Raw genomic sequence first — 21,955 nt, forward strand, 5'->3', positions numbered from 1 at the left:
TGCATAGAGATTTTCCCCTGGATCCCAAAACCGGGACTACCAGCTTGATTTTTCATTATATTCCTTTCAATGTTATAATACATATTTATACATGCTGAAGCATCCAATCCCATGGACCAAAAAATCATCACATCCAATACCATGGACCGAAAATCATCACGTCCAAAAACATGTGCGAAAATCATGCACAAAACCATAGGTGGGTCCGCCCAACCTAACATAGGGTCCAAAACCAAAATTTTCCGGGGCACTGCCCCACGCCCCATAAAGTGGGGTTATGGGTATGCCACAAACCCCCTTGACCTCCCCCCCTCTAACCCCTGATTAACTACATGGGCTAGTTTTGGAAAGAATATAACACAACTTGACACCAAGCAATCATCCAACGAAGGCAAACATGGGACGAGAAGCCACTATGATATGATTCAACCTCCTAAGTCATGTTAAGGAAGTGGAACTGATGGAAACACACCATATAGACATTGAACATCAACATTATGACCCTTAGGAACCAATCCAGCCTTACTGCCAACCAACCCCTGGGTTCCACTGAGATTATGAATGCTCTCATGCTATGGGCATGCCAGCGTCCAGGGACTTATGGACTCTCTCACATGTCTGCAAGCCAACACCTAGGGACTATTTTGTGCAGTGTTGTGTGAGCGTCCTCGGGATTTGAGCCACTTTTTCAGGCCTGAAGCCTAAGTCACTTCCTAGAATTGAATGAAATCTTCATAAAAGTAAGATAACATGGAAATTATAGTACAAATGAAATCACTTAAATAAGACCTTGACTGGACCCCTACTAGCCATGACAGGAATTTCTTCAAACATATCACGAAGATGTGTTCTATAGGTGTAAATAGTAGATCTGAGCATAGGGGTCTCATACTTAGCTGAGAATCTCTAAGAAGCATTGATGCCTCAACAAATCAACTCCCATTTCATCTATTAGGTGATAAATAGATTGTTCATTCATTTACCATTAAGAACATAATGAGAGCCTGTTGGCTTGATGGGCTGTTATGAAGCCAACTCAAAAAAAGATAGAAAAGATAGGTCAACGCCTTAGAATTCAGCCTCTTCAAGGGAGCAACCTCCTTTACATTACACAAATGAATAATTCCTTCATGATTCAAATGAAAAAACCTCATTTATATATATAGGAGTTTAAGGAGTCATATTATAACCCAGCAAACCTAACAATAATAATATAAAGGCACAAAAATAACAATAGAGGGATTCTATGGGGCACAGTAATAACAATATGGGGACAATAGGGGCACAAAAATATTAATAAGGGATACAACTACAATAGTAATGGGGTAATCACTAGTATTATAGGGACCTAACATGCCCCTCTCCTTAAAAAAACTGTTGTCCTCAACGCTTGAGTAGTTCTGGATGCTTTTGTATAAAATTTTCATCCTCCCATGTGGAATATTCAGCGGATAAGTTCGTCCACTTGATGAGATACTCTGAAATTGATCGATTTCATAGTTGTCGAGTTCTTGTTTCTGTGACTACTTCCAGTTCCAATATAATTTTTCCTTCCTCGTCAAGTTCTGGCAATATTGTTTGAACTGGGAGCTTGTCGCCTATAACCTTCTTTAAGCATGAAACATGGAAAACGGGGTGCACTTGAGAAGCTGTAGGAAGCTCCAATTTGTAACCCTATGGTAAGTTTTTAAAAATCCTTAGTGCCCTCCTAAGGGAGAAGTGTGCAATTCCATAAGAATCTTTTTCTTGAGTTGGGAGTTTATATAGAGGTATAAGCGATCTTTGTACCATATTGAATCATTTTGCCAGCTAAATGTATCAGATGTATTGGAATCTTGTTTTAACTTTCGAATAAGTGCCCACACTTCTTCATCATTCTTCCATTCCTCCCTTGCTTCATTTATCCAATCTGGTTGGATAATAGAAATGGTGCACAAAAATGCTTCCACATCCTCATCTTTTCTTGAGAGTGCATCTACCACCACATTTTTCTTCCCTTTTTTGTAGATGATTTCAAAGTCACAACCCAACATCTTTGTGACCCACTTTTGTTGCTCTTCAGAGGATAATCTTTGTTCTAAAAAGTATTTAAGGCTATCATGATCCATTTTTACCTTGAAGCGTCTTCCCATTAGGTAGGGTCGCCATTTTTTAAGTGCATGTAGTATTGCCAATATTTCCTTCTCATAAATAGCTTTGTGTAAGAACTTTCCCCTAATTTGATGACTTCCAAAAGCAATGGGTCTTTCATCTTGCATTAAAACAACACCAATTACATTTCCTAAAGCATCACATTCCATAATAAAGGTTTTTGTGAAGTCCAGGGTAGCTAAGACCGGTGCTTGGGACATTTCCTCTTTAAGATGTTCAAAGGTCTTTGTTGCTATTGGAGTCCATGAAAATGCATATTTCTTCAATAATGTTGTTAGAGGTGATGCTATTCTCCCATAATTCTTAACAAACATGCGATAATACCCTGTCAACCCGAGAAATCCTTGCAGATGCTTTATGGATGTGGGGATTTTCCATTCCTTAATGGCTTTAATTTTACTAGGGTCTACCTTAACTCCATGAGATATAATATGACCCAGATATTCCACCTCTTGTACTCCAAAGAAACATTTGGATCTTTTTGCATATAATTATTTCTCCTCCAATAGTTTTAGCACCATGTCAACATGTTCAACATGATCCTTCCAAGACTTGCTATAGATTAGTATATCATCAAAAAATGGAATTCATCAAACCTTGAAATGTAGAAGGTGCATTGGTAAGGCCAAAAGGCATGACCAAAAATTCATAATGACCCTTATGAGTTCTAAATGTTGTTTTCGCAATGTCTTCATTCTTCATTCTGATTTGATGATATCCTAAACGAAGATCCAACTTGGTGAAGTAAATTGATCCATGCAATTCATCCAGTAATTCATCAATGATAGGAATGGGAAACTTATCTTTAAAAGTGAGCTTGTTGAGATTCCTATAATCCGGACACATGTGCCATGATCCATCCTTCTTGTGCACCAATACTACTGGAGCAGAGAAAGAACTTTGACTAGGTTTAATTATACTAGCCTCTAGCATTTCTGCAACCATACATTCAATTTCACTCTTTTGGGCATAGGGATATTTGTAAGGCCTGATGTTTGGAGGAACACTTCCTGGAATCAGATGAATAACATGATCATGATCACAAATAGGTAGGAGACCTTTGGGAGTCTCAAATACCTTGTAATGATTGTCCAAGACTTTTTGGATATCTGGAGAAATAGATGATTTCGATGTGGAAACATCTAGCGAACATAATTGTGCAATTACACCTCTTTGTTTCTTTTTTAGAAGCTTTGTCATACCGTTAGAGTTGATTAGCTTTCCCGGTTTCCCTGCAATACCCCTCAATTCAAATTTCTTTCCTTCCATAGAAAATTTCATGAAAATTAAAACCTATTGTACCCAAGCATTGTAGCCATTGGACTCCTAGTACAACATCAGCACCTCCCATTGGAATGGAAAGCATTGGGCTAGTCAATAGATATTCTCCCATGGATAGCTTGATATTATGGCACTTTCCAGAGAAATTTATTGTTCCTCCATTTGCAACCATCACTTGACACTCTGGTGCTAGATATAGGAAGCAATTCAATTCTTTTGCTACTTACAATGAATAAAATTGTGGGTACTTCCTGAATCAATAAACACTATTACCTTTTTCTTCTTAATTTGTCCTTCTATATTGATGGTTTGAGGAGTGGTAATTCCAGCTAATGCATTACAAGATATGGTCGGATTCATTTCTTCTTTATCTAGGATTTCTTCTTGGAGTATATCCTCTTCTTTTGACCTTTCTTGCTCCTTTTCTTCTTCCTCTTCACAATCTATGTAGAATAATTTCTTCTCAGCACAATTATGACCTTTACTGTATTTTCTATCACAACTATAACAAAGCCCTTTTTCTCTTTTCTCTTCTAATTTTTATGTTGTTAACCTTATAGGTTGTGGAAGACTAGGGGCAACACCACTTCCATCTTTATAGTTGTGAGTGGTATGCTTCCTGGTTGCCATAATTTTTCTTTCCATTTTTATTGCTAACCTGAATGCCTTCTCTAATGAATCAGGTTCCCGAAGGTGAACATCATGTTGGATATTATCTTTTAAAGTCCCTATGAACACATCAATCCTATGCTCCTCCCAAATATTTTTTACCCTTATGTTCAATTTTTGGAAATCCTCAATGTGCTCCATTATTCAACCCTTTTGTTTGAGACTTATCAATTGGCTAAAAAAAGTGTTGCTTTTTGTATCCTCATAATGTGCTATCAATTCTTCCGTGAAAATTGCCCAAGTGATAATTTGTTTACGAGAGAAAAGCCATTGATACCATACAAACCGATTTGGTTCCAAATATAAAGTTGCAATACGTACCTTTTGTGTGTTTTTCACATTATTGAGATCAAAAAATTGCTCCATCTGTAATATCCATGTTGCGGGATCCTTGCCATCAAACTTCCTCATATCGATTTTTGGAATACGGTGGGTCTTCAATCCAACATTATAGTCTATGAAATCATGATTAACATTTCTTTTGTTCGCATCATGAATTTCCTTTACTACCCTTTCACCATTAGTAAGTATTTCTTGTAGAAAATTTGTCAAGTATGTCTTCAAATCTACCATGCCTATCTTCAAATTTGTGTTCAAATCTATCTTCAAATTGTCCATCTTAGCTTCCATGCCATTCATCTTAGCTTCTGTTAGCTTTTGTGAGAGTGACATTTGTTGCACCTGGTCTTGTAATTTTGATATATCATGTAGCATTTCTTCCTCTTCTTCATGAGTCATGCTAGAGATTTCAGGTTGCTTACTAGGTGTTTGCATTTTCTTTCCTTGGGGAATCAGTTACCAATAATAATACTCTACTATGCCCTTTGAATTCCTTCAAAATAATTTTTCAAACCAAGCTTAAGCAAGAATTTAAAAAAATCTACACACCTTTTTTCACTTTGTATGAGCTCGATATTGCCTCTGACGTATCTCTATAATTTCGAATCATCCAATTTTAAAATTACGAGCTACAATAGCCCTCTGTGTCCTCCTTCTAATGCCACTAGTTTGATCCAAATTCGATTCTCTAAGGAAGACTTATGCCAAATCTCCCACAGTGACCTGATTATATACTAGTTCAGTAGAGTGAAATTATACGACATGCCACGTGTCCCTGTTTCGACCTTTGGCTCTGAAAATATATATAAAAGAAACTACAGTCCATCCTCTTTCTGTACCTTCTTACTAAATTTCAATCCGATGCTCAGAGAGAAAGTTATGACGATTTTCCACAGGTCACCTGTTTGGAATGTAATTTAGGAGTCTGCAAAAATACCAACTTCCTCGGATCATATCTCCGAAAATATAGTGCGAAAAGATTTGAAATTCAGACCCAAGGTTTAGTGCTATTTCATCTCAAATGGGTTTTTTTTTCACTTCGGAAACCTCGTAGAAAAAAAGTTATAGGGAAAATGCCACGATGCCATATTTGGAGTAGCGAAACCCTAGAATCCAAATGCTCTGATACCAAATGTTATGAAGCCAGCTCACAAAAAGATAGAAAATATAGATCAACGCCTTAGAACTCAGCCTCTTCAAGGGAGCAACCTCCTGTACATTACACAAATGAATAATTACTTGATGATTCAAATGACTAAACCTCCTTTCTATATATAGGAGTCTAAGGAGTCACAATATAACCCAGCCGACCTAACAATAATAATATAAAGGCACAAAAATAACAATAGAGGGATTCTATGGGGCACAGTGATAACAATATGGGGACAATAGGGGTACAATAATATTAATAAGGGATAGAACTAAAATAGTAATGGGGTAATCACTAGTATTATAGGGACCTAACATGGGCCCTAACCTAGGTTCAGCATTAGTCAACCAAGTAAATCCCTACACTACTGGCCCTTTCAGCATCAGCTCATGAAGTGCGGACTGAAGTCTCACTTGAAACAATATGGGGGGATAAAGGAACCAAGTTTTCACATCTTGAGATGTTTGTGATGTCGGTTTTATACCTTAGCTCTTCCTTCACACAAATCGATAAGTCTTTAGGGCTTATCGTTTTACTTCTCTATTAGTCTTTTAGAGCCCCTGCAAAGGCCCACGGTCATCCTTCGCGTAACCCTAACAAGTGATCTTAGCACTTACACTTCTCTATAACTACTTTGCTATATAGTTCACTGAATTATATTAAGTGTTCGCCAATTATATCATGTAATTAAGATTATCTTTCTGTAAACATATATCTCTACTTGTGTTCATATAACATAGGAAAACATATAGATTCGTGCATCAATTTAGTAATAAAACGTAAACCCAATGCTTAACGTAACATAATTGCATGCAATTAACAGAAGTAAAATACACAGTGATTTCATAATACTCTTCTTTATTGGTGATCTAGATTTTCAGTACAAACTTTGCCTATCCTGTGCACACAGCTATAGGGATCCACGCACTCTGCTATGGACATCTACTCTAGGCCTTGACACACTCAACTATAGAGCCTCTTTCCTATGCTAAGACTCTCTCCCTTAGCTCTTTATAGACTCATCAATCACTCTATCTCCATAAACTCTATTGAATTGACTGAGACTACTTTAAGACCTCCTTTTTATACAATCCCATGGTTAGTGAAGCAAGGGTGGATCTCATCAAGTCAACACAACCTATCTAAACTATGGGCAGAAACCCTTTCTGACTCTCGATATCTTCGCACTCAGTGACCACAAAATGCAGAGACTTTACATTTCTTTATAGAAATTTCGTGCTTTTTTCACCAAAACTTGGGTTTTTAACCCCAAAAATGACCCCAGGGGACCTGTTCCCAACAGGTCCCCAACAAAAACATGGTGACTCGCCCTCGAGTCACTCGGTCGGCACGGAGATATTGTCGCAAAGACCTCCCAGTTCTACTTGGACTACTACCACTTCGGCAATGCACTGTGTTGCCACTTGCGTCATCTCATTAACCAGCTGCTCCGCTGTTGGCCCTGTACTATCTGACTGTATCTTCTGCTACCTACAGACTAGCCAGCTTCCCTTTGATGGTGGCAGTGAGCGCATAGGATTCATCAAGCCAAGGCTCAATTCTAGTCTTAAGATTTCTCTCTTTGCGCTGGGCTGCTTCCACCTGCTCCTTTAGTACCTTTGCCTCCTGCAGTTGTTCTAGCCTCTATATAAGGGCAACAATGTGTGTCATTTCTTTGAGTTCATCATATCACTACTGCAGCTCCTGGGCCTCTGTTTCCAACCTTTGTAAGGTGGGATCCTCCTAAAAATTTCTACCCACTTCGAGTACCTGCTCGAAGAGCATGGTGCACTCCTTCATTGTGTTGTTCGCTGCTGCCACAACGTCTTTCACAGTTATCTCACACTACTCTCTGACTTCTGGCTGGGTTGAAGGTTGTGCCTTCATTTGCCGTTCGGCAATATTGAGGTTCAGGTGAATCTAAACCTTCGCCAACTCTGTTCCAGCATTGCGCACTCTAGCATTGAGCTTTCGAATCTGCACATCTACTGGCTCACCATCGGGAATGGCCAAATTTGGGATAGACCTGCATGCCTCAGCCACCACCTTGGCCATGTGCTCATTTTTTTATGCGATGGCTTTGATGAGGTTAATAGCGAAATATCGTTGTACCATCATCTGAGCGTTGTTGACTTTCTGCTCAGTAATTACCTGTAATGTGTGCTGTTCGCAAACCCAAAGTTCCACAATCACGCCATCCTGCAAATTATGAAGTGCCTCACTGGGAAGCACGGCCAAGTTAATCCCAACTCCTTTGAGGGTGCTAACATCGGCCCTATCAGCTTCAGTCTCTATGGTTAATGCTCCCTTCGGTAGCATTATTGCCCGAGGATCCAGTGTGCGCACCATCCCTATTGCTTCTTATGTGCCGGGTGCCAAACTAGTTGACACCGCGCTACTTCGTCCCATACTAGTCTGGACCTATGATGCTTGGATCTGCACCTCACACTGATCCATATGAATGGCCACCAAGGTATGCTTCTATTGTAGCTCAAAATATTGCAGCAATTCCACGGTGGCATCTCTGACTGTATCACTGATATCATTTAAATCACCTTCTGTTAAGGTGATCGGATTGAGAAAAGTCTTACTGGCCTTAGACTTCTTTCATGGCCTTACCTTCTCTAGATCTCTGTTGCACTTGACGTGGAAGAATGGTCTCTAGGTCTACTCCTCCCTAGTCCGACTGTTGGTCTTCCTCCTCTGTCTCCAGAGAAGGCGACTTCTGACTCCTATCAGAGCCGCGCTCCTCTTCTTCTGTCTATCCTTCTGTCTGCTTCGAGGTGTGGCACTCTACCTTAGCCTTTTCCTCAGCCTCCTTTTTCTCTTTTCTTCCAACTACTCCATCTTCAGCTTGGCCTCTTCCTTTCTTCGTTGCATTTCGGTCTTGCTAGACCCAGCTATCAAGTCTGAGGCAGTGCACGAATCTGCCAGCCAACGGTCAAGGACCTCCGTAATTGCATCGTCTATTGCCAAGTATGGCAAGTCATACCATTTCTGCCCAAGGTCCTTTTGCGCACATATCAAGACCTGATGGAAGTCAGCCTTGAACTCCACCTACTCCTGCAGCTTCTCAAACATAGTTGGTGATAGTTGTAGTTTGGGGTTGACGGCCGTATGGATGCTCATCTCCATCAAGATGCAAAAGATCTTTTTTTCCTTGACCCTTTGAGGGTCCTTCATAGCCCATAGTGAAGCGAACTTCACTACCTCAGGTAGGTCGAGTGCGACCGGAGGAAACTGGCTATCCTCTGGTAACTCCCACACGACTAGCACTATGGACAACAGTAGCCAGGCATAGTGGAATGTTTTGCTATGATCCTCCGCCTCTCTGTAGTTTGCGAGGAACTCCCCACAAAGGTAGCATGCCCAGTTAAACTGTATGCCCTCCACGCACTCGGTTGCTAAGGCTACTACTGGTGCCAACACTTCATCTGCACGAAACTTTCACATAATATTTCTTGCCAAGATTTATGTTTCTACTTTGACTACGGGGCAAACTATACTTGTAATGGCGTAATCGCATGGCTCCTTAGCAAGTTTGAAATTGTCCTTCATGGCTTCAGGGAGGTCACACTCGCCTATCTTTTTTCCAAACGGCATGGACGGATTTTCTCTCGAGTGTGGGAGTCGAGTGATCCTATGCATAAATGTGTCAGTGATGGGTATCGACTCTTCTAGCTACATAAACCCATCGTGTACCAAGCGCAACAGCTACTTGATCACTACCATGGTTATGGGTGTGCGGTTGTAATGCAACATCCACAACATATTTAACAGGCCTACCTTATCCACCCCTTTTACCCACTTCCTTGGCTCCAATGTGGTCACACCAGAGTCTTTGTAGAAGGTGCAGTGCATGAGTTGGTCTATCGCTAGGTGGGGAAAATGTTCTGCATCAGCCAAATCCCAATCCTCCAATTTTAAAAGGGGGATCCGCCTGAGGCACGGTCCTTCAAATATGATTTGGTCCGGTAGTAAGGGTGTGTGTAGTGTGACCTTACTTTCATCAATATCCTTTAGAACCTTTGTCTTACCTTTACGTGGAGGAATGTACTCGGGCAGTTTAGAAATGGGGTTAGACCCCTCCACATCAATGTCCTCTTCCCCCTCCATATCAACATCATTCGCACCCACATTGAGTTCTTCAACCTCGGCTTCAAGCTCTAGGTCAAGATTATCTTTGCGTAAACATATATCTCTACTTGCATTCATATAACAGAGGAAAACATATATATTCACGCATCAATTTAGCAATAAAATGTAAACCCGATGGTTAACATAACATAATCGCATGCAATTGACAGAAGTAAAATACACAGTAATTTCATAATACTGTTCTTTATTAGTGATCCAGATTTTCAGTACAGACTATGACTATCCTGCGCACATAGTTATAAGGGTCTGCACACTCAACTACAGGAATCTACCCTAGGCCTCTGCGCACTCATCTAAAAAGCCTCTTTCCTATGCTAAGAATCTCGCCCTTAGCTCTTTATAGACTCATCAATGAATCTATCTCCATCAACTCTACTGAACTGACTTAGACTCCTCTAAGACCTCCTTTTTATACAATCCCACGGTGCACGGACCAAAGGTGGATCTCATCAAGTCAACACAACCTATCTAAACTAAGGGTGGAAACCCTTTTGACGCTTGATATCTTCGTGGTACGCAACCACAAAATGCGGACACTTTATATTTCTTTATACAAAATTCGGGCTTTCTTCCCCAAAACATGGGTTTTTAACCCCAAAATTGACCCCAGGGGACCCGTTCCCAATAGAGCCATACATAGGTACTATCATAAAACATATATATAACCAGCATAATATCAACAAAAATACTAATGAAATCACAACCATATAAACCACATATAAATCAGTATAATATTCATACAATTACAAGGAGAAATCAACTCATATTAATTATGAAAAATCCACTTGACCATAGAATGGTTCAGCTAAATATCTCTTCATTCATCACCCACATCCCATATTCCAAGCATGGATGCAGAATCTCATAGAACACATCAATCCAAAACCATCCAAGGCTTCCATAGGCTAAGCACCTAAACCCATCAAACAATGATTCCACGTCACGGTCTCACATCAAAAAACCATCATCAGATTGGTCTCTATCCAAGCCTTCTAGGGCTCCAGAGCATTTGTTCCAACCAAGGCTCCAGGACTATTAACTCAACCTAGAACTTCCCCTGGGCTCTAGAGTGTTTGTCCATCCAAGGCTCTAGGACTAGTAACTCAACCCACCAAGAGCTCCAAAGAATTTGTCCAACCAAGGATATGGGACTAGTAACTCAACCCAAGTTGTTACATGACTCCAGAGTGTTTGTCCAACCAAGGCTCCATAAACTAGTAACTCTACCCAAGCTAATGAACCATGAGAATGAACCAAAACAAAAAAGGAAATAAACCCACAATCTCCATGGCTATCCAGGAAATGGAAAGGCTGGGAAATCCATTGTCAATCTAGGAAATCCTCCATGCTAGTGATAGATCATGACCACTAAAACATATGCATATTCCACGAATGGAAAAACTAGTGAGGAAAACATACATGCAACTCGGTACCTACAAGAAACACTGTCGGAGTTGTTTATCTGAATTTTATCTTGTGATTTCCTACTCTTCCTTTGCCTTTTTGCTCCAATAATCCAAGTATGCCACACCCTCCAAGAGTGCTCCAAGAAAACTCCAAGTATCCAAGAGTACGAGAGAGAGAGAGAGAGAATAATGAGAGAGCTCCAACACTAAATTGAAAAAAAGTTACCAACTAATCCAAAGAAGCCTTTTTATGAATGAGGCCTCTACTTTCTTCATTTTCTATTATTTTCCTTCAATTTCCTCACATGCAACCTATGACCTTTCACCTCCCTTTTCTTCTAATTTCCATTATTTTCATAAAAAATTATGCCAAAAATTCCATTTTTCCTTTCCAAAGCCTTAGCCATTGCTTTTTCCAATTTTCTTAGCCATTAATAACCAAATGAAAACCCACAGTAGGATGTCTTGCACAACATTCAACTTGAAATAACTATCCCATCAATCGTGGCTATTATTTTTCCTTTATTAACGTTTATTACATGTAATTTTCACCAGGGTTGTTACATAACCCTCCCCTTAAGTGAACATTTTCCTCGATGTTCAAAAACACCTATAACTACACGGCTACTATAAGCAAAACATATTATCAATGGAGCTTTTTAACTTAGCCTGATGCAGTATTTACAATGATCAGCCTCTTGAGAAGAAAAACAACATGAAAACATAAGAAAATAATATCATAATGACATGACACCAATACTTCTTATTGGAGATTTATAAGATAGCTCATGGTAGTATTTACATCCATATACATATGTACATATATCAAACATGACCAAAACACATACTAAAACATATACCAAAACACCATAACAAAACTGCTTTGCCTCAACTGGCAAACAAGGAAGGACACATAGCCCACATCTGATCTACCATCTCGCATGTAGCTTCATCGGGCCTATTAGTGTCAGTCAGTTCTGCTTATCACCAGTGATCAAATATGATTTTACCAAGTTTTGTTAGGGGTCTCAAGTAAAATTTTATCATGTCACTAGGCTTTCAGAATAAAATTTGGTCACTAGCTAGTGTGTCTAGGTCTACTGCTTCTCCTTCAAGATTTTCATGCTCTGATCACTACCATCACTCAGTTGGATGTGACATCATCGAACAAATCATTATCATCATCTTAGTCATGTTACCATGGTCTCCATTCCGCTCAGTGTCTCCATTAGGTCATTAGGGTTAGAGTCATCAACATTATCATTTCATTCAATAAACTGGGAAATGAAAGAGTAGTGGTAGGGTTTGCTCAAAAAGTTATGTTTCTAAGTGTAATTCATTTCAATGTGATGTAATAAGTTATGTTCAAAAAACTGCATTGAATGTTCCTAAGCTACATACTTTCCAAATAATAAGTGAAAAAGAAATAGTGTGGGCCACCCCACTACTATGAAAAGAAATTGACTTCTACAAGTTGTAAAAGACCATCATAACTCTTTCCTCACCCATTTCATTGCTAAAAATATCTTGTTCATAACCAACCACTTCCTCAGCGTTATTATGGCCAAAGACATTCCAAACAATTGGTGTCAAGCTACTTCACTGCATTTTTGTGGGAACCTTTTCATGTTTGCAAGCCTACAAACCCTATTTATATACATTTTATCCTTCCTCACATCCAAATACACTTCCCACAACCCTTACACCCCCTGTCCCATCATTTCCATAATTCCTACATCAAACCCTAGCTCCTACACTGCGTTTTGGGCAGATTTAGGGCTAAAACTGTGTTTTAATTCCCTACACTAAACACCACATTATTTTTGTCATTTTCCACCTCTATAATATTTTTAATACATCTATCTACCTCCCAAAATTTTCCTACTCACACATTTTCTCCCTAACCCCTTCATCCCTCACCTAAACATACTAATCCCTATCCCCTGCTCCCTCATAACACTCTATTTTTCCCCTTTCTTTCACTAGGGTTTTGCTTTGAAATTGTAAACAATGGAGGGAGAAAAGAATCCATAAAACAAAGAAGGTAAAAATATGAGACAAATAAGAAGATGTTTCAAGAGGTAGAAAGAGAAAGAGAGTGAGTCATCTCCTCCACTAGGTCAAAGGGACATCACAAATCATTTGTTTCACATATGGATAGTTTTTGCTTCAAAATATGTGTCTTACCAAATGAAGATGAATTTTACAAAAGTGAAAGAGGTTTTTGTTAACCAAATACCAAGTAAATAAAACCTCCTTCATTTTATTTATAGGTGTTATGATTTTGGATAAATGCCCAAAATACTATTGTTATGGGAGAGTTGCTCAATATTTTAGTGACCAACTAAAAACTTGGATTCTGAACAATTGGGAAAATATTTTAGAAACCTGGAGGATGTTTTTGTTCCTAAGGTTCCAGGTTAAAAATTCTCTTTAATTGTTCACACAAGTATCAGGGATCAGGAGATAAGCTTTCCTCATTTCAACCTATTTGTTTGACTGTGCAATGTTCTGTTTTAGTCACCTTTTTATAGAGCATATTGTGGCCAATAAAATATGAATATTGGAAACCTGGAGGAGGTTATTGTTCCAAACATGCCAAAGAAAAAAAAACTCTCTCATATTTTCAAATTATTTATGGTTAGAGAGATTTCTCTCCACCTTTAAGCCCTACATTCACAGAAATTTGGCAATTTTTGGCACAGTCACCCTGCCAAAAGCGTAGCATGGCCCACACTTCGCTTTTTTTGGAGAACTCCAAATGGAAGAAAATCTATATGTTTAGATATAGTTTTATCCCTACATCAACTTTGGACACTTGGTAGCCTAATTCATCAACTATTACACAGTGAAAATGGCCAAAAACCACCTAAAAAATAGCTTTCTGCCCTGTTTTTGGAGGCCACACTACGCTTTTTGACTAGTATTGGGATAAGTCACCTTTGAGGATCTATACTTAATAATTTTACGTTCTTGAGGGGTCCAAGGAAAACTAGACAGAGAGAGCTTTCGAATGTGCTATCATGAGCTCAATTTGGAGTTCAGATAGGCCTCCAAAAGTGGCCTGCAATACCACACTGCACTTTCCCTCAACCATGCTACACTTTTTCCAGGAGGATCATTTTCTTCATCAGTTTGACTTTTTACCTTTGTAAATGACGTAATTGAGCAAGTGATTATGTAATTGAGGTTTAATTATGCTAGATGAATGTCAAATTAGGTAGGTACATGCAAATTTCACTTGTTTGGGTCAAATAAAACAATTTCTCAAATTGAGGGAGAGTTTGTTAACCTAACTAGTCATTAGGGTTTTGGTTGAGACCTTTGGGGAACCACTCCATAAGTCATGGATTTGACCCGTGAGAGTGCTGAGATTTTTTTTGTCTTTATGTATCATTTTATTAGTGATAGAATCGGTTGGACATTAGAGGAGAGAACTATTGTAGCTCGTACTTGGACATTTTCTGGAAATCAAAGGATACAGCTTGCATCTATTATCTATTATCTAGGAATTCATGTGCAGTAAGTTTGTGATGTTGTTTTTTCTCTGTTATAACTTTATATGAAAGGTATCCATCTTCTCTTTCCATTCATCAGTTCTTTAGTGGTTTTCCTTAAAGCTTATAAACAGAATCCTTATAATAAAGCTCTGTTTTATGGGAATACATTATGTGTCAATTTCTTTCATGTTTAATGAATTCATATGCTCATGCTCATTAAAGACTCTTTTGCATCTTCCAAACACTACACTACACTGAAAAACCCTAAATCCATCACGAGATTATTGCTACCTTTCTCCTTTATATCTTTGTTGTTGTAACCCTTTGAGCATTTGACCTAGCTACCTGGTTTTTCTCCCTTATCTAGCATCAAATCCTAAATTTTCAAGACCTACCTGGCCTAAAATCTATTCCTTTTAAAATCAATTCATTGTTTGTGATCATAGAGAGAGCCCCCTTTGGTTTGGTAGGGCTAGCTACCAAACTAAAACCTTGGTCTGTGGTTACCTTCGTTGATCCCGTCTCAACCTAGGGCATTGTGGAGGATAACAGGGCCAAAAGTGCTTCCATTGCACCTTAACTTACTTGATTTCTTGGTTCCATAGCATGAGCACCTTTTTCTGCAATATACACTGAGGCCCAGGTTGGAATTCTCCATCTGGTTCCACCTGCAACACAAAACATTCAATCACATAATCAACATCTTTAACATACTTCTTAAGTAATGACACACGGGAAAAATCATGGACATTCACTGTCGGAGGCAGTGAAAGTCGATAGGCTACTAGCCCAATCCTCTCAATGATACTAAAGGGTCCAAAAAACCATCGTGCCATCGTGGCACATGATCCAATCCGTAAGGAGCTCTTCTTCGGTTTGATGCACAAGTACACCTATTCCCTAAATTGGACTCCTTGAACAACCTATTATGATTTTCATAGCTCTTCTATCTATCCTTTGTTGCCTTTAGATTCTTCTTTATCACCTACATTTCTTGTTCTATGTCTACCAATATTTCTGTTCCAATTAACACCCTGTTAACTGGATCACTCTGTTGGGCCTCCAACTCGTCTTGATTTTGTTGATGAAACCATCCATTTTCGCATCATTCCATTAACCCATTGTCATCATTTTTAACCACATTTCTTCATAGATACGCCAAGATCCCTTATACATGTTTACATGGTTTATTATTACTATTTCCATTATTTTTAATGGATTAATAATAATTTTTCATGGTTTTACTAATGATGATTTAGCAGGTTCAAGTTGTTGCAGTTTTGTCAATTTTTCGTAGCTATCTCCATGGTTGAGGTAGTAGCACCACTCTAGAAGGAAATCAGACACTTGGACTTGGTTTCTAGAAGTTCCAATATGGATTTTTATTGGTCAAATTCCACCAAGCTCGCACGTGCAGACCTCCAACATCAAATCAAGGGAAAGGTGCAACATTTTTTACTAGTCAACTTCAAATGCATTTTTTGAGCAAATGAAAGTGAATTTTAGAAAATAAAAAACATGGGTTTTGTTCAACACTAGCCCAATGAGGTTGTTATTAAGAAAGTTTCTCAAATTCGTTACCATTTGAGAGATTTTTGAGGTTCATTGGAGCCTTATTTATAGATTACATGGATATATGGATTTTCAATTTTTCATTTAATGCATAGTCAACAAAAAGGCTTGAATGAGCTATTATTTAGCAAATTAGTCATGTAGAGATAATTTTAATTTGATCTAAGCTATTCTTTGATCCAAAAATCCATGAAATTTATTTGATTTTATCTCATGACCAAAACTGAAGAAAGAAAATTATGAGTTTGTTAACTGTCTCAAAATTATATAAATTGCAGTCTCTTCGATGAGAGGAGGGATGATGATCAAATATGTCAAGGATGATATTAATTTCTAATTGTTGTTGCTTATTGAAAGAGAATAACTCTATTTTTTTCATTGAGTGTATTTTTTTAATATGGTGCAACTCTGAATGAAATTGGTGATTTGAATCTCTTCTCTTAATCCGAGTTTTCAACACCTTGTAGTCCTCAGGAGGCCCCCCTAGAGATCTGTGAGAATAGTATAGATGCTTTCCATTTCTTTCATATTCCCATGAATGGTTTTTTTTTACATAGATTAATTGTTTATGCTTGTCATAGATTAAAAACTCATGCTTTCTATAGATTAAATGTTTATGCATTCTTAGATTAAAATGTTCAAGATTCCATAGATTAAAGTTTTTATATTTTACAAAAAAATCTCCATGTTTTCATAGGGTAAAATACCATGTTTTCTTAGATCAATAATCTTTATGTTTTCTTTTTTAGTTTAACATTAATTTCCTTTCCAAAAAATTCATACTTTCATAATTTGTATTAAAGAATCTAATTTCCTTTTCAAGTTTCCAATTAATTTCACTTATGCATAAATATTTAAATTTATTATCCTAGCACATATGGTGTAGCGTAATTCACAAGCTCACTTACCCAAATTGACATATAAATGCAAGTAATTTAACAATCAATTAAATTACCCAACATTTTGGAGTTATTGTCGGGGAATTATACATAGGTGTTAGCTTTCAATTGCATCTAATTCCTATTTTAATATATTTAGTTGCATAAGACTAATTTCATTTTAGTACATGCTAGAAGTAGATTTGTTAAAAAAAAAAAACTTCAATCACTTACCATCCCCACTATCTCACATGGTGCAGTAAGAGCCACATCACGAATTCTTGCAGGTAGAAGAAGAAGTGAAAAAAATGGTTGAATAAATGGATGGAGATGATGACAATGAGGAAGATCCTTTTGGATTTCCCATTCAAGAAACTAATGTCAATGTTCATATGAAGAACATCCCTCCATCTATACTTCCTAACTTCAAAGCTATGGGATCAGAAGACTTGAAAATGTTTCTTTTTGAATTTGAAATAATTTGTAGATCTTATGACTACTCATTACACATTCAAAAATTGAATTTGTTTCCAGAAACATTGAAGGATAGAGCTCTTAAATGGTTCATGACTTTAGGAACAAATTCTATAAGGACATGGGATGACATGAAAAGAGTATTTTTAGAAAAATATAAAGATTATTGCATACACCATGACCTTAGAAATGAAGTATTTAAGATGAACTAGAAAGAGGACGGAAGCCTAGAAGATTTAGTGGAGAGATTTACCTATAATATCAAAATGTCTAAATTGCATAATTTAGGATCAGACATATTAAAAACTATCCTACTAAATGCTATAAAAGATGAATGGATTGATCTTCTTAACCTGGTGGGAAAGGAGATGTCTCTCAATTGTCATTTCAAGATATTTGTGAATTGTGCAAGAACATATCAAGAAGAAAAACAAAGTATGTAAGATCCCCTCAATATCCATTTATGGCAAGAGTAAGTAAATCAACATCAGGATTGGTAAGTCAAATTGAATTTAACAATTTTCTAGACATTATTCGTAATTTAAATGAACTAATTGATATGCTAAGAATGCAAAACGAGAAAAACGTTGAGAATGTTGCTTCATTTATATTTTTCCCTAAATGTAGAAAGAAACATGCTTTGCATGAATTTCCACTTGATAACATTAAAATTTGTGAAATATGTGCAGGAACACATACTACTAAATATTGTCTGTCATTACCAGGCTCAAAGGTAGTTTACCAAGGAGCAAATAAAACACTGGAACAATCCTATTATGTAGCTCCAAGAAGACCATGGAGGACTCATCAATCTGGTATGATGCAAGATCTTAATTCACGTTATGCACAACAATCATAAAGTAATTGGAAAACACCCTTACCTTGGAAACCTTGACCATCTCAATCCCAAACTCAAAACCAATCTTGGTAACAAGGTTGGCAAGGGACTTACACAGGAAATCCACCATATCCTCAATATTTCCCTCACTATACTCAATACCAATATCAATGTTATCCATACCATTCACCTCCACCACAACATCAGTTTCACCCTCAATCAAACTCAATTCAAACTTTCTCATTACCAACCACAAGCACCCCAAAGATCCATTCCCACTCAACTACTTGCACAACCATTTCAGATTGCCAATAATAAAACACCTCAATCCACTCACAATTTTGAGGTATTTCAAAATGATTCTCTAGTTGCCATTGAATAACAAAAACCAAAAGAAGATTCAGATAAGGTCCAATAATCATGGATGCTTGTTGATAAAGGGAAGTTGTTGGAACCTGATATTGAAAAGTTTCATGCATGCCAATCACCATATTCTACGAATGGAGATTACATCTCTTAAGACTTGCATGGCGTGATAGCAGGAACCCAATGAAGACACTATTTCATTGAATCTTGGTTCAATATAGTCATTGGATCCTAGTACCCATTCTTCAGTATCTTCTAAGCTCATCTAAATCAAGGCAGGTGGTCTCTCATATACTGGTACATATCAAAGAGTATATTTCAAACCTCAATATAAGTTTATCTATCATATTGTTACACACATGGTTCCATTGGAAGCATTCATATACTTGAACAAGATTTCTTTTTCAAGTAGAGTAGGACATATAAAAAATAAAAAGTAAAATAGTAAAGATAAAAATAAGTCTTATTGTTTAAACCATCTTGCTAATGCAATTGGACACGAGCTTTGCTTGAAAATTAGGAAACTCGTGAGCAAAGTTCACAATAAGTTCTGCATTTTTTTATGGTTTCAATCTTTTATTATCGTTCTTTAAATCATTTTTGGTTATATGCCCGAGTTGGCTGATTTGGGATTCCTTAAGGCCCACCTTCCAACAGATCTTGTCCCACAACCTCAACACCTTATCTGGGATCAAGATCAATGATTATTTGGAGTTCCTTGGAACTTGCATACATCAATGGCAAGCCTCCTCGTTGACCATAATGGGAATACAACAATGTCTCTTGATTGTCAAATCTTGCAGGCGACTCGGATTCAACACATTAATCCATCACTGTCAAGATGCACTAAGGTACCTCGACACTCATTTACATTATCGGTGAGTTGTCTCGCATTGGTTAATGATTTTCATCATTGATTGGTAATCCAATGATTTCTTTCCATGCTTGACTTCGGCACATTCATTCGCATGGTAAGAATTGTACCATGAATTTTGGTTTTGATGAAGACTATATGGTTTTATGGAATCAACAACAACTTGCAACAATATATTTTATTGGTTTCTTGTAGCAACATGTTCATCTTTTTTCATTCAACAATAGCATGATGGCACCACTACAATGATTTTTCATTCATTTCATTTTCAAGCAAAACAATAAAATTGGGTCTATTTCAGTCAATATGAATTATGTTTAATGGTTTCTACTTCAGCATGCAGTACACAATCCAAATCAGTAGTTCAAACTTAGAGAAAACAAATTTCTGCAAAAACTAACATTTTTTGCAACAGCTACGAAAAGTTGTAGTTTCTGCAGCTATTGTTGTAACAACCTTTTTTTGTTGTGGCAGCTTGCTCTAGAGGTAGTTTTGGAACAAATATTGCAAGAGATTGGATTAGAAATAAAACATTCTGAGCTTTTGATTTTTCTCAGAATATGGTAAATTGAGTAAGACGTGGTCAAAATTCAAAAAAGAGCAATTTTGATGGACTTTTCAGCGATTTTTTAAGGTAGATTTTTAATTTTTATCACTGTGCACAAATTAGGACAAAATTTGTTATTTTTCCACGAAAAATCCTTTTCATCATCAAAAGTGGATTATGAAGGCACGTAGTGGTAACAAAGGTAAAAGTACACTGTTTTCCTTTTGAATCCTTCAATTTGGCCTTAAAATGAGTTTGTGGCATATGTTTTTTTCCAACATTGGGGAATGTGAAGGGCGAAACAGGGCACAAATTGATTTGAACATATCTCTCAAACCATGCATCTGTTGGTCCTAATTTTTTTTATGGTAAATGCATTGAGGTAGGGTAAATAAATACGCAAAATTTAAGAAAATTCTAGTATGTATTTTTCAAGAAATTGGGTGCTTTCACCTACAAAAATTTCTCATTTTTGTCGAGATCCATGCACCCATTGGCCAAGATATTTTGTGGGAAGATGCATAATATTTAGAGTAACAACCACAAAAATTTTAAAGAGAATATGAGTTACCATTTCAGAGAAATTGGAAAAACAAGCCTTCTACAAGAAAAAGATACATTTTGTGGAGCAAGCTCAAAGTGGTGGTCAACGCATCATGGAGCAGAGTACCTGAGCCAAGTCAAAACCAAATCAGCCATCAAATTTCATTTTCTTCTACAATTCCAAAGAGTAAACTTGAGGTAAAACTAGCCTTAAAATTTTTAATTTGTTAAAAATTCTAAGATTTTTGATGAAGAGCTATTGTAAACATGTAGTTCCAATTTATCTCCCATTATCTTTTGTGAGACCCTTTAACAACCAATCCCACAAACTATGATTGATTCTTTATCAACAAAGTCCTACCACCCATGCAATCATCTCATTATTTTCCATGGTCATAATGATGTTTTTCTATGCTTTCACCACTCTCTTGTTTAAACATTCTCTTCTTGTTAATCCATGCTTTCCTTAATGGTCCATCAACATGATTTTCTTGAGAAAAAGAATTATTTTACAATATGAAAAACTTGACCTCATGATACATGTTTGTAGCACATTATCAAAAGGTACATGGAGCACTTAAATTATGCATCATATTGTTCATCTTCAAATTTTTTAGTCTTTGCTAAGTTGTATAACCCTCACCAAAAATTCTTATTTTTTGTTATGTGCAACTCATCTTGGCAAAGCTTCACATTGGGAAGTCTTCTTCATTCAATAGTTTGTGAGTTCTTGAAGAAACTATTTGATAACATTGTTGAAATAAGATTGGTTGCTATGCATGGATGATAAAAAGACAATCATTATGGGTTGAATCTATGATCATTTCCAACCATACTAATGGGATGAATTTCACAAGGATGGAAAAAACATTCTATGGATGTAGTAAGAGTCTTGATGTGTTCTTCACAATATGGAATTCTACTAAGTATTGAACAAATCGTGCATAATCAAGTAGTGAAAAGAACCTCATAAATAGTTTCCAAGTTATTGAAAGGGATATATTTAAAAAAAAACATGAATTTTCAAAGTTTTTGACAATAATGAAAAATTACTTGGATGTGCTACTTTATGGTCCTTTCCCTTCACATAAGTTGTATATGATAATGTGCAAGGAGCTAATAAGTAATGCAGGGATGTTTGTTTTATTAGAGAAGAACAAATCAAGAGGCATTGCTTCTACCTTTGTAGGATCCATGAGCATCCTATTA

The sequence above is a fragment of the Pinus tabuliformis genome, chromosome 7, assembly GCF_031772625.1.
Source record: "Pinus tabuliformis cultivar Carrire ecotype Pingquan chromosome 7, CPIR1, whole genome shotgun sequence".
Taxonomy (NCBI): Eukaryota; Viridiplantae; Streptophyta; class Pinopsida; order Pinales; family Pinaceae; genus Pinus; species Pinus tabuliformis.